This window comes from Diadema setosum, chromosome 20 (assembly GCF_964275005.1).
Source record: "Diadema setosum chromosome 20, eeDiaSeto1, whole genome shotgun sequence".
In the NCBI taxonomy this organism is placed as follows: Eukaryota; Metazoa; Echinodermata; class Echinoidea; order Diadematoida; family Diadematidae; genus Diadema; species Diadema setosum.
In genome coordinates, this window is record NC_092704.1 from 32,336,096 (window position 1) to 32,349,853 (window position 13,758).

Genomic DNA, 13,758 nt, shown 5'->3' on the forward strand with positions numbered 1-13,758 from the left:
TTGTGCTGTGTTGTCTAGTTCAGCAAAAGGACTGTCAGGGAGGGAACCTGTATTTAACGTCTATAAAATGATTTCAACCAAAAAACACAGGCTCTGCATTATTTGGCATCTTACAACATTGAATCATTGAGTGCTATAATAGATGAGATTGCAAATGAAACTTGAAGCTTTATAAAATGAAAATTTCTGTTTGGGTCAGATTTGTAGTAATTTCTTCTCCATTTTTTTTTCTTCAAAACTATGATAAAATCAACTGAAACATGCATTGGAATTGATACTTTCATGTGTGGCAGGGCCTAGTGTTTGTGGTACATACATGGATCTACCGACTGTTATGACAGACTAATGAGCCATGACTGAATACATACTGAAGTCATTACAAGTACATAATGTATCTCAAAGAGAGAAGTAAAGAGCAAGACCAGCAAAAAGTGATTTCAGAAGCTGTAGAATGTCTATCACAGTGAAATGCTACTCCATGAATCAAGTTGAATTCAATGCACAGGGTAATATAAACCAAGCTGGGTCATATCCAAATCAGATGCAAGAATGTCTAGTAATTCTGGGACTACCTCCGCCAAGGAAAGAGGTTACGTTTTCATCAGTGCTCATTGATTTGTTTGTTTGTTAGTTCTAAGTTTGTTTCTTTGTTTGTCTGTGTGCAAAATAACTCAAAAAGCTGTGAACAGATATGAATGAAACTTGGGCAGGAAAATTTTATGAGACGACAAGGAACAGATGATTAAATTTTGGTAGTGATCTGGAATTTTTTATGGATTTTTGAAGGATTTGTTAAATCTTTTGGCAGATACACTGTAGGGTCAATGAACTTGGGAATTCAAGCTGTGCGTATTTGAGGTTTCCATACGCACACTAAAGCCTGGTCTCTACTCGGCAAGGCACAGTGCAGCTTGAAGCTGAGGACATTAAAAAAAAAAAAGGCTCTTACAAACTGTATAGTATTGGGAAACTGGGCAATTTTCGGCATGCATGCATATGTATGATTGGAAATCACTGATTTCTATGGAAGAACAAGATCAAGAGACCTGTGGAAATTGGCTGCTTGGCGGAGGTATGTGTGCTCAGAGTGCTTTCCTACAGGGTGTAGTTTCTAATCTTTTGATGATTGCATGCACTTATTTGATACAAATGAGATGCAATGGCATGCCCAAACATGCATGTCTCCCATAGACAATGTTCACCTAGCTGTAAAATGCAGCACATACAAACTGTCCATGTAATTTGTAAGTGTACGTGGCAAGAAATTATTGTAGACTTGTTGTAACCCAGAAATGATGAGTTCAATCAGCAATTTACAGCAGTTGTTGAATTACTGCAATTGTACATTCTCACTGCTCAATTGAAAATGAGTGTAATGAGACGATGATATCATAATCTCATCTTATTTACCACGGTAGATGACACTGTGACTTATGACTTTAAAGGGAATGGCTAGTAACTGATCAGTGGGAATCAGTGGGAATGCTGGGGGATGATTGTTCCAATCCTTGTGGGATTCATTCAAGAGTACATTATATATCTATTGTTATATGAAAATTATTTACTTCAGAATGGTCTCATATTCAAGTAATGTGCAGTTTAATGTTTTCAGGTTAGCATGCCTGTACAGTGAAGGGGCGATTGTTAGTACGGCCCCGTAAACGATCGCCCTGTCACTGTCCAGGCATGCTAACCTAGAAACATTAAACTGCACATTACTTGGATATGAGACCATTCTGAAGCAAATAATTTTCATATAACAATAGATATATAATGCACTCTTGAATGAATCCCACAAGGATTGGAACAATCATCCCTAAGCATTCCCACTGATCAGTTACTAGCCATCCCCTTTAAAATTTTGACTAAGTATGAAAACTGCAATTTCACACGTTGACTCTTCCTCAATTTTTGCCTGTTACATGGTGTTTGATTCACTTTCGGCTCTGTTTAATTATAATTCCAAGGAAGAGTGGAGTTTCCCTTATAAAAATGCAAGTACTTTTTCATATGTTCATTCTATTAAAACTAACAATACTAAAGAGATGTGTATTTATATGTACACTCCACTTGTGTTCTTCTAGTGTTAAAAACTCTGGATATATGACAAAGCATACATTGTAGTATCAACAGCCAAAGTGTGTACTGTATCTGCCATATTCATCGAGTCTAATTTTTTCTCTTTTTTGTGAATCAGGACTTTTTTGGAGTGCAGTAACTTACAGATAAATGCAATATGCAGTTACAATATCATTTACTCATTTGTGAAAGGTACCCAACACGTAAAATTGGTGTTGAAATGAAACATTTAGTGTATTAGCATAGTGAGATTTGTTTACAGACTTCTTGGTAGTGACAGCCTGATTGTCAAAAGTTTTGTGTGTTACGAAATTCCAACAATTTCTGAAATTTTGACATCACAGTATTGTATTAAGCAGATCTCTGTCTTTAAAGGAGGTGTCATAATATTAAGCATTTTGGAGATTTCAGAAAATGGCACACTTCAAACATGGCAATCCTTACCCCAATAGTCATGAAGTGAGCAGTATTTTTTTTTTCCATTGTAACATGTTAGTAATTATGAAGATGATATATTTTTAAGTGAATGCTTCCAATGGGAACTACTTGAAAAGAAAAAAAAAATGAAACTGACCCCAATCTTGCCTTGTATGTGGTGAAACAAGAAAAAAAAAAGTTTTTTTTTTTCATTGAATCAAAGTTTGATTTCAGCATGCATGACTTTGCCTTGAAATTTTTTGACACTCACATGTACATTGTAAGCAACGTTGTTTCGATTATGATGATGTGTCTTGCAAAATTACATTTTTGTAGACCAACTTTACCAAGTTTGAAATTTATCATTATGTGTTTTTGTGGGTGTGAAACATTGCCTATTAAAGGGGTAATCCATTCTAAATATATATAGTCTGATAAGAAAGAGTAAAATATTACGAGTTCAACAGCATAATTTTGATCAAAATTGGATGAAAAATAAGGAAGTTGGATGACATTTTGAAGTTTCTCTATTTTGGGGGGAAACAGTTCTTGAACAGTCAATATGAATATGCGAATGGAAAAGTGAGCATGTCATCCCCTCACAACTTACCATGATATAGTTTGTACATAGAATTATGAAATTTCCTGTTTTTCATTCAAATGCATGCCCAAGGCTCATATCCTTGTATATCTAACTGATTGCTAATCTGAAAGTATTCAACCAGGAATAACATCATGTTTCAGACTTCAATGACAGAAACATTTAATTTTCATCATTTTTTTGTACACGATCAATGGAAAATTGTGAGGGTATGACATGGTTAGCTCTCTCATTTGCATATTCATATCCACTGTACAAGAACTGTTTTGCAGAAATCAGCAAAACTTCAAAATGTCATAACTTCCTTATTTTTCATCCGATTTTCAGTCAAATTTTTATGATTGAACTCGTAAGATTTTACTCTTTTTCATCACATCAACCATATATCACTGCAAAAATCTCTCTTTTTGGAGAACTGCTTATATAGCCTTTGTTTATTTTTGGTAGCTCCAGATATCTCCTCTTGTTTGAGGAAATTAGTCTTTTATGGGGTTGGTGTTGCGGGATGCACACTGACACAAGTTAGCAGGACACAAATCTCGAGACTCGCAACTTCAACCTCAAACATATTGTACTTTTCTCTTATTTGTGAAACTTTCTGCCCCGGAGTATGGCCATTATCATTACAGTGGAAACTCAGTTCAGGGGATACTCAATATAATGAACACTGCTATACAGTGCTGTAGCAAGATATTATGAGGAAAATTTCACTGTCCCAAATTTCCTTCCACACAAGTCTATGTAAAATGATTTTCTCATAGGGAGATCGGCTATTACAAATTAACTGCCTATATAACAAGATAAATTTTGTGATTTTCAAACAAAGAAAAGCAAATTTAATCAAACCTTTTGTAGCAAGGTAAAGTGAAATCTCTTCGGGTAAAGCTTTACTTTGCTTGTGCGATCATGTTCGAAGATTGTTAAAAGCATGATGGAACGAAAACTGTGTCTTGTACACATGTATTTTCTTCAGTGGACTCCACCTTGCACCGCATGGTGTGTGTGTGTGTGTGTGTGTGCGCACACATATTGTATGCATACATGCAGAGAGTGTGCTAGGAGTATGTATGGCCCTACCCATACATGACATCATTATGATGCATAGCAGGTGTGAGGAAATCTGGTGCTGTGATTGGCTTTCTATAAGGGAATTCCCCATCTTAACACACACAGGCATAATGGACATACGTAGACCACAGAATGTGTCACACACACACACAGCATTATGCAGAACATGTTAGAGCTTTCCATGCATACGCAAGACACACTTGCCATAACCACATACATGTACATGTACCAATCCAAAGATGATCACACGCAAACTATACATTTACAAATTAATTAAAACATCCATTAAGAAACACATTTTTGATATTGTATTTCATTGGCGAAAAGAACAGTTTCTTACACATACATTTGTACACTGTAAAGGTGAGTAATTCCATCATACACATTGCCAGGTTATCAGTATTAATTGAAACGTGATATGTAGTCTCACATGTGCAAATTAATGTCTTTATGTTCTAATGCTTTTTTTCATGCCTACTGATATAGCGAGATATCGGCTGTATTGAGGAAGACGACTCAGTCCCGACCTTCTTGTTATATCGAGTTTCCCTTGTAATACAAGGTCCATAGTACAAAAAATGTGGTCTTTATATCAGGTTTTTTTTATATATATATATCAGTAGTCAATAAATGATATAAAACCAAAGGAAATGAATTCATTGGGACCAGAGAAAGTAGTTTTTATATCACGTAATTTGTTTTATCAGATCTCTTTATATCAAGTTTCCACTGTAATACAGTATATACCAAAATAAACTTTGCGTTAATCAACATTAACGTTTCATTAACGCAAGCGCTTTCACCTGAATCGTTAGTAACGCAAAGTAACGATCGGGAAAATTAACGTTTGTAGTAACGATGAGTAACGATGAGTAACGATGAGTAACGATCCGTATCGCAAATTAACGATGTTTCGTTAAAATTAACGATAGGTAACGCAAGAACTCACGCGAGATTTTGGTTTTGTAACGAGACCTGGTGAAAGGACGACGTAGCCCCTGCCGAGTGTAGCGATTTAGCGTAGTCTTTTCGCGAATCGAATCACGATTTCGCGCATTGTTAATTTGCGACCGGCGTCACCAAAAACGCACGCCGGGCCGCCAAAAAAGCCGGATGTTTGCCTTGAGTTTTGAAAATGAACAGCGGTAACTATCGGCTCCGTAAGCTGCCAGAATAAATGTCAGATGTTTGCCCTTAATTTTGGAAATGAATAACGGCAATATTCGACTCCGTATTATACAAAAATAAACGTCGGATGTTTGCTTATACTTTTGGAAATGAATAATGGTAAGATTCAGCTCCGTACGGTGCTGAAATTAATGTCAGATATTTGATTTTGCGTTCGGAAATGAATAAGGATGAAATACGGCTCCGGAAGATGCTGAAATAAATGTCGAATGTTTGCTTTGACGGTCGAATATAAATGATAATGATATTCAACTACGTACGATGATAGAATAAATGCCGGAAATTTACCTTTACGTTCGGAAATGAATAAGGATAAAATACGGCTCCGGAAGATGTTGAAATAAATGTCGAATGTTTGCTTTGACGGTCGAATATAAATGATAATGATATTCAACTACGTACGATGATAGAATAAATGCCGGAAATTTACCTTTACGTTCGAAAGGAAATAACAATAATATTCAGCTCCGGAAGATGCTAAAGTAAATGTCGAAATATCCCTTTGGCGTTCGGAAATGAATAACAATAATAATCAACTTCGTACAACGATGAGATAAATGTTGGATATTTGCTTTTACTTTCGGAAGTGAATAGCAACAACATTCGGCTCCAGAAGATGCTGAAATAATTGTCAGATAATTGTTTTTACGCTCGGAAGTGAATAACAGTAATATTTTGCTCCATACGATGCTAAATGACTGTCAGATGTTTGCTTTTATGTTCGAAAGTAAATAGCAATAACGATCAGCTCCGGAAGATGCTAAAATAAATGTTGAATGTTTGCTTTGGCGTTCGGAAATGAATAACAATAGTATTCAACTCAGTACGATGATGAAATAATTGCTGGATGTTCGCTTTTACGTTCGAAAGTAAATGGCAATAACATTCAGCTCCGGAAGATACTAAAATATATGTCGAATGATCCCTTTGACGTTCGGAAATGAATAACAATGATATTCAGCTCCGTATACAAATACGACGATGAAATGCCGAATGTTCGCTTTTACGTTCGAAAGTAAATAGTGCTCAATAACATTCGGCTTCGGAAGATGCCAAAATAAATGTCAGATGATTGCTTGAACGTTCGGAAGTGAAAAGCAGTATCGACATTCTGCTCCATAATTAAGATGCTAAAAAAATATCAGACATTTGCTATTTAACATTTCGAAATGAATAACAATAACATTCAGTTGCGTTTGATGTTAAAGTAAATGTCGGATGTCTGCCTTGACGTTTGAATGTGAAAAACAGTATAACATTCGGCTCCGTGCGATGCTGAAATATGTCAGATGATTCATTTCACTTTCGAAAGTGGACAGCAGTGACATTCGGCTCCTTCGATCATAAAATGAATGTCGGGTGTTTGCTTTTGAATTTGGAGATGAATAACGGTAATATTCAGCTCCGTACGATGCTAAAATAAGTAACAGATTGTTGTTTGTACGTTTGGAAATGATTAACGGTATCAATCGGCTCATAGATGATAAAATAAAGAGCGGATGTTTGCTTTCACGTCCGGAAGGTGTTAAAATACTTGTAAATGTTGGATGATTGCTTGAATTTCCATCAGAAATAAATAACGGTAACTTTTCCCTCTTTACGATGCTAAAACAAATGTCGGATGTTTACAATGTCTGCAAATGCTCCCACTTTCTCATTTCACTCACTTCAGTAATACTTGATATTTATTTTTCTATGTTTAGGACCGGTAGTTTTGCTTGTTTGTTTTTCTTTTCGGGCCCCCACAAAATAAAAATCAATCATTTTGGTGGCCCGATCGGGCCACCGAAAAAAAAGTTAGTGTGGAGCCCTGGCCTTTTGTGGATAAAGTGTCTTGCTGAAAGGCAAATATCGCGGGCTTCGAGGGGATTGAAACCGCGAACCCGTACCATTAAATTGATTCTGATTTTACTTGTATTTGACGGTCAACTTTAGATAGCTTTTTTTTTTTTTTTTTTTTTTCGATACAGCTGGGGCTCCATGCGCATTTATTTACAACAACAGTATAACTTGTAATCGGAAGACGAGCAGAAAGAATGTCAGCACCAGGAGTAATCGCATCGGGCCGAAAGGGGAAAAGGAAAAGTAATATATCCTGAATCTACCCCCCACATCGACAAGAAGACAAATGAAAAAAAAAAGAAAGAAAAGAAAATGAATTGACCCACATGACGCATAATTTTGGAAAATCTGCGGGATATTCGTTATTTCATTTTGCTGTGTTCAAACTATACACCAGTATAGCTTTTCGAGTGTGATTTTAATGCGAATGAATGTTCTATGGACTTTAAGTTTATAATGCGAAAGAGGGTAACTAAACAACAATTAATGAAATTGATAACGCCAAACAATAGGAAATTTTAGAGTGCAAGAAAAATAAGACGTCCCGGAAGTACGCCAGACATCATAATTGCTTTTTTTGTTCCTTTCTAGCTCCACAGCATCACCTAGGAAAATCGATTTGACCAAGAACAAAAGCGCGTCCCTCTTTTCTTCCTGGGCAATTACCCCGGACCCTTCCCCTGGCCCTAATCCTAACCATAACCCAAACTCCTCACCCTAAACCTAACCCTAATCTTTACTCTAACCTTACCATTAACCAGTATTCGGGGGAGGGGGGGGGGGGGTAATTGCCCTCTGGGGTTAATTGCCCGGATTAGGTTGCAACACACAACAAAAACCTCTTCCCTAGCCCTACACCTTCCCGATCTCCGTGTGTTGTCAGGTGAAACGACATGTTCAAATACAAGAATAAAACAACAGTAGGTATTGATTGAAACTCGACACCCATTCATGCCAGCCAGGCCAGGCTGAAATGTAACTTCAAAGCACATTCCGACAGCTGGCTGGCAAAACCACATGGCAAAGGAATTTGCGCGCGCGTGTGGATTGCTCAATAAAATTGGAGGGCCTGGGAGCGGGAAAACAAGGGTGATTACTGAGTAGTCTGAGTTATCAAAAGCAGACCTTTCGAACAATTGCAAACGTCATGATACTATTTTGTCTTCCTTTTGGACTGAAGAAAAAATCACAAAGACGAGTTGAGTACACGTTGTATCACAATTTTTTACATAGCCATGCAAAACGATTACTACACTCAAGTCTTGACAAGAAGAATCAATATTCCAAGACAAATACAAAGCAGCCTCGGGTACTGACGGTGACAAGAAACGCCACGCATTCACGATGCACGTTGGGGAGCAATAGAGAGGTGGGAAGAGACTCTTCCCGCCTCCCTGGGAGCAACATGGAGTTGGCAGGGAGGGGTGATCCTGGAGTTTGTGAGAACTTCCCGATACTCCGTGACAACAGGGAGGTGGAAGAGAGACACTCCACCTCCCTGGTGACAACACGATTGTGACGATCTCAAAGCATGGACCCTACCACGCCCAGCAAATCTGCGTGCTATTTCTCAAAATTTGAAGGAACTTTGTCTCTGATCTGTTGAGTTGTTTTTGCTGAATATCAGGAGCTTTTCATGCCTGACGTTCAAATAGATGGTTGCCAAAAATTTCATAATCTATAAATCTGTCAGTAATTTATTTTAGGCTGTTGATGCTGCCGTAAAAACATTAGAAATTTCATAGGAACTAGTCAGGATAAAGACAAAAAAAAATCTCCGCACAAAACAAATACAAGTATTTTTTATTGTCATTGCTAGTCAAATTTGTGTTATACAGATATGATTAAAGCAATAGGTATAGTATTAACTATTGTATTACAAGTAGTAACACTTTCATGGTAAGTTTGACGTTTTAAACGGCTATATTAAGTTAACAAAAATCGCAGGAGATTTTTTTTTTTAAAGGAGTGCAACCATTTCTAAACGTGAAGGCATGTTTCATGAAAGGGGAAAAAAGAATCAACGTTTGTAATCCTGGGTCTTCGACTTGAGCTATCTTTAATCAAACATTCCTTCTCTGTTCATCTCCAAGACCCCAGACTGTTCATGACCTCCGAGAATGCGCCAGTACGCGCGGTTTCTTCTGTTGATTGGTCTCTCTCTCTCTCCACCCCTCCCCATTCCCCACTCTGGCACCTTGGCATCGTGGGATTTTTCATGTTTCTGGGTAAACTTTCATGTGAAGCGTGCCTATCAAGTCACCACTTGACTCACCTGCTGGCAGTGTAATAATGCGAGCAGAAAGTGGTAGACATGTTCTTCTGCTGCAGCTACTTTTACTGCCGAAATACTCGGCTTTGTCACCACACACTACCACCAGTTATTCGGCGAGACACACGTTGTGACTTTGTGTATTGGAATATAAATGGACTTTTGCACCTTCCTGAATTGAGTAAGTGTCTGACAGTTGTTGAAATCGTGACATCGCTATAAACGTTAGACAGTCGGCGTTAGTTTTAGGCTTGCGTATGCGTGAACATGGGTTCAATGTTCGATGGAATATGCTGGCTGTGGGGGAAAAATGTGGCTTCGAAATTTTTGCTTGCCCGATTCCATTGACTGCGCCCATGAGTACAAATTTGACGACCATGACAACACGACATTGCCAGGGGAGTTCTGCTCAACTACAAAATCTTTTCGGCATTTGATATCGCTATTTAAATGCCTTCCGCCGGCAGGAATTGTCCGTAGTAAATATTACGAACGACAGTTACTTAACCGAGGCATCTCCGAGTCTCGCAATTTCCGAGATTTCTTGCCAGTCCACATGACAAGTCTACGGAAGCTTAAAAGTGCCAACCAGATGACGAGATAAGAAGACGAGAAGACAGGTTAAATACCGAGAAGCCGAGTTATTGCAACTCGGCAAGTCGACTTGCTTGGATCAAGAAGACAAGATGACAAGTTGTTGAAACTCGGTAAGTCGACTCGTTTGGGACAAGAAGACAAGATGACAAGTTGTTGAAACTCGGTAAGTCGACTCGTTTGGGACAAGAAGACATGATAACGAGTTGTTGAAACTCGGAAAGTCGACTCGTTTGGGACAAGAAGTCAAGATGACAAGTTGTTGAAACTCGGCAAGTCGACTCGTTTGGGACAAGAAGTCAAGATGACAAGTTGTTGAAACTCGGCAAGTCGACTCGTTTGGGACAAGAAGTCAAGATGACAAGTTGTTGAAACTCGGCAAGTCGACTCGTTTGGGACAAGAAGTCAAGATGACAAGTTGTTGAAACTCGGCAAGTCGACTCGTTTGGGACAAGAAGTCAAGATGACAAGTTGTTGAAACTCGGCAAGTCGACTCGTTTGGGACAAGAAGTCAAGATGACAAGTTGTTGAAACTCGGCAAGTCGACTCGTTTGGGACAAGAAGTCAAGATGACAAGTTGTTGAAACTCGGCAAGTCGACTCGTTTGGGACAAGAAGACATGATAACGAGTTGTTGAAACTCGGAAAGTCGACTTGCTTTGGACAAGAAGTCAAGATGGCAAGTTGTTGAAACTCGGCAAGTCGACTCGTTTGGGACAAGAAGTCAAGATGACAAGTTGTTGAAACTCGGCAAGTCGACTCGTTTGGGACAAGAAGTCAAGATGACAAGTTGTTGAAACTCGGAAAGTCGACTTGCTTTGGACAAGAAGTCAAGATGACAAGTTGTTGAAACTCGGCAAGTCGACTCGTTTGGGACGAGAAGTCAAGATGACAAGTTGTTGAAACTCGGCAAGTCGACTCGTTTGGAACAAGAAGACATGATAACGAGTTGTTGAAACTCGGAAAGTCGACTTGCTTGGGACAAGAAGTCAAGTTGACAAGTTGTTGAAACTCAGCAAGTCGACTTGCTCGGGACAAGAAGTCAAGATGACAAGTAATTGAAACTCGGCAAGTCGACTCGTTTTGGACAAGAAGACATGATAACGAGTTGTGAAACTCGGCAAGTCGACTTGCTTTGGACAAGAAGTCAAGATGACAAGTTGTTGGAACTCGGCAAGTCGACTCGTTTGGGACAAGAGGACATGATAACGAGTTGTTGAAACTCGGAAAGTCGACTTGCTTTGGACAAGAAGTCCAGATGACAAGTTGTTGAAACTCGGCAAGTCGACTTGCTTGGGACAAGAAGTCAAGATGACAAGTTGTTGAAACTCGGCAAGTCGACTCGTTAGGGACAAGAAGTCAAGATGACAAGTTGTTGAAACTCGGCAAGTCGACTCGTTAGGGACAAGAAGTCAAGATGACAAGTTGTTGAAACTCGGCAAGTCGACTTGTTTGTGCTAAGAAGATATGATAACGAGTTGTTGAAACTCGACAAATCGACTTGCTTGGGACAAGAAGTCAAGATGACAAGTTATTGAAACTCGGCAAGTCGACTTGTTTGGGACACAAAGACATGATAACGAGTTGTTGAAACTCAGCAAGTCGACTCGTTGTGGACAAAAGACATGAAAATGAGTTGTTGAAACTCGGGAAGTCGACTTGTTTGGGAAAAGAAGACATGATAACGAGTTGTTGAAACTCGGAATGTCGACTTGCTTGGGACAAGACGTCAAATGACAAGTTGTTGAAACTCGGCAAGTCGACTTGTTTTGGACGAGAAGACATGCCGAGTTGTCAAAACACGACAAGTCGACTTGTTTTGGAAAAGAAAACAAATTGGTTAGTTAGTGGAACAGAAAAGTCGACTTGTTGCGGACAAAAAGACAAGTCAACGAGTGGTTGGAATTTGTTTAGGACAAGAAATCAAGGTGACAAGTTGTTTATCGACATTTGGGGTCTAGGAACACTACCTCCTGGAAAACTACCCCATAATTACTACCCCTTGGATCTGGATTATACCCCCGGGGGATTATACCCCCGAATAATTACCCCGGGGATAACTACTCTTGGATAACTATCCCACAGATGACTACCCCCAGATAGCACTATCAAATAAAACATCATCACAACAACAACAAAAAAGCAGTGAATTCAAAGACAAATACAACTTAAACAATCACTGAATATTTCCGATGCCCCACCTCAACGCCGGACGCTAAATAATTGGTTTTTTTTTTTTTTTTTCTTATTCAATTCTTATTTCTATTTTGCACCAGGGGGAAAAAAACAAAAAAAAAAACAAAAAACAAAAAACAAAACAAAAACAAAAACAATCGCACCCCGGATCTGGCAGCACTGATGCATTATACATACAGTGTTTACTGTCTATCGACCGTACTGTATACGTAATATTTCATTCATTGTGCAACGGATTATCAATTCAGAAAAAGCAAAAGCTCCATCGCATGGGAGGAAGATACCCCGCCCACCCCCTCCCCCGTTATAGGTCTCCAATCAGTGGCGTAACTGGGGTGGGGTGGGGGGGGGGGCACCCCCCATCGGCTGGTAAAAAAAAATATATCAAAATGGTAATTCAAGGGTTAGTAAACTGCTTTTGAAATTGACATGAAAGGGTGAGCAAGAAATTATTTTTTTTTCTCTAAGATTTCTTTTAACCATAATTAAAGAGGCATCAATAGTGTGAAACATTGTTCAAAAATCCCGGAGCCGACAAAATATTGTGATTCATCGTGATTCCTGGTTGGCATTCTGAATGATAGGCAGGATGGAGCAGTGTACTCAGAACATCCGAACGGCAAAGAGTCGCTGTAATGTTGCGCAATGTGATGTAGAATTACATCTCTGTACCTTACACTTCGTTATATCAAAGCTAGATCACTGATTGTTGCTTTACATACTATAGTCTATATTAAAATGCCTTGCATTGCCAAAAATAAGACTTGACGGGCTATTTCCCAACTTTCCCAACACACACAAACACAAACAATACATTAGGGGATGCTCTAAAGTGCAGATTTTGGACATCCTTCCCCCGCTTGGTCACTTCGACGCCCCCTCGCTGGTCATACCTCCCCCAATCATGAACACTAAACCGACATCCTTGACTACCAGTGGCGCACCGCCCCCCCCCCCCTTAATTTCCAAAGCGAAAACAACATATTTATAGCTAAAAACGGCAGTTTTTGGACTGTAAAATGTCAGAATTTTCACTCTCACTCGCTCCGCTTGCTCATATTTAATCGCTCTGCCATTCTCGTGATGTTGCTGCCAGTATTAAATTGCCAGCAGTTGCACCCGGTGCGCCCCCTTAATTTCTAAAGCGAACAGGATAGCTACAAACGGCAGTTTTTAGACTGTAAAATGTCAAAATTTTCAAGCTCGCTCGCATTTTAATCAATTCAATTCAATTCAAACTTTATTTCATTTTTCGAAAAGAATATAAACATTTCACTTCCTTTGGTAACATAGAATAAGGTTGCATAATCAAAACAAAGTAAATTGACAAAACATAATTGTGGAACCTTGGGGTATCAGAAACGTTGTAAGGAAAATTGATTGACTGAAGTGATACAGACGATATAATCGTTATGCCATTCTCCTGATGTTGCTGCCATTAATTGCCAGCAGTTGCGCCCTGTGCGCCCCCTTAATTTCCAAAGCGAAGAAAGGGAAGTTTT

At 38.9% G+C, this 13,758-nt stretch overlaps 1 protein-coding gene across 1 annotated transcript in view; it reads right to left on the minus strand.

Annotated features, from left to right (window-relative positions):
- LOC140243613 (uncharacterized) overlaps window positions 1-13,758 on the minus strand; it is an 83,377-nt gene that overhangs the window by 19,436 nt on the left and 50,183 nt on the right.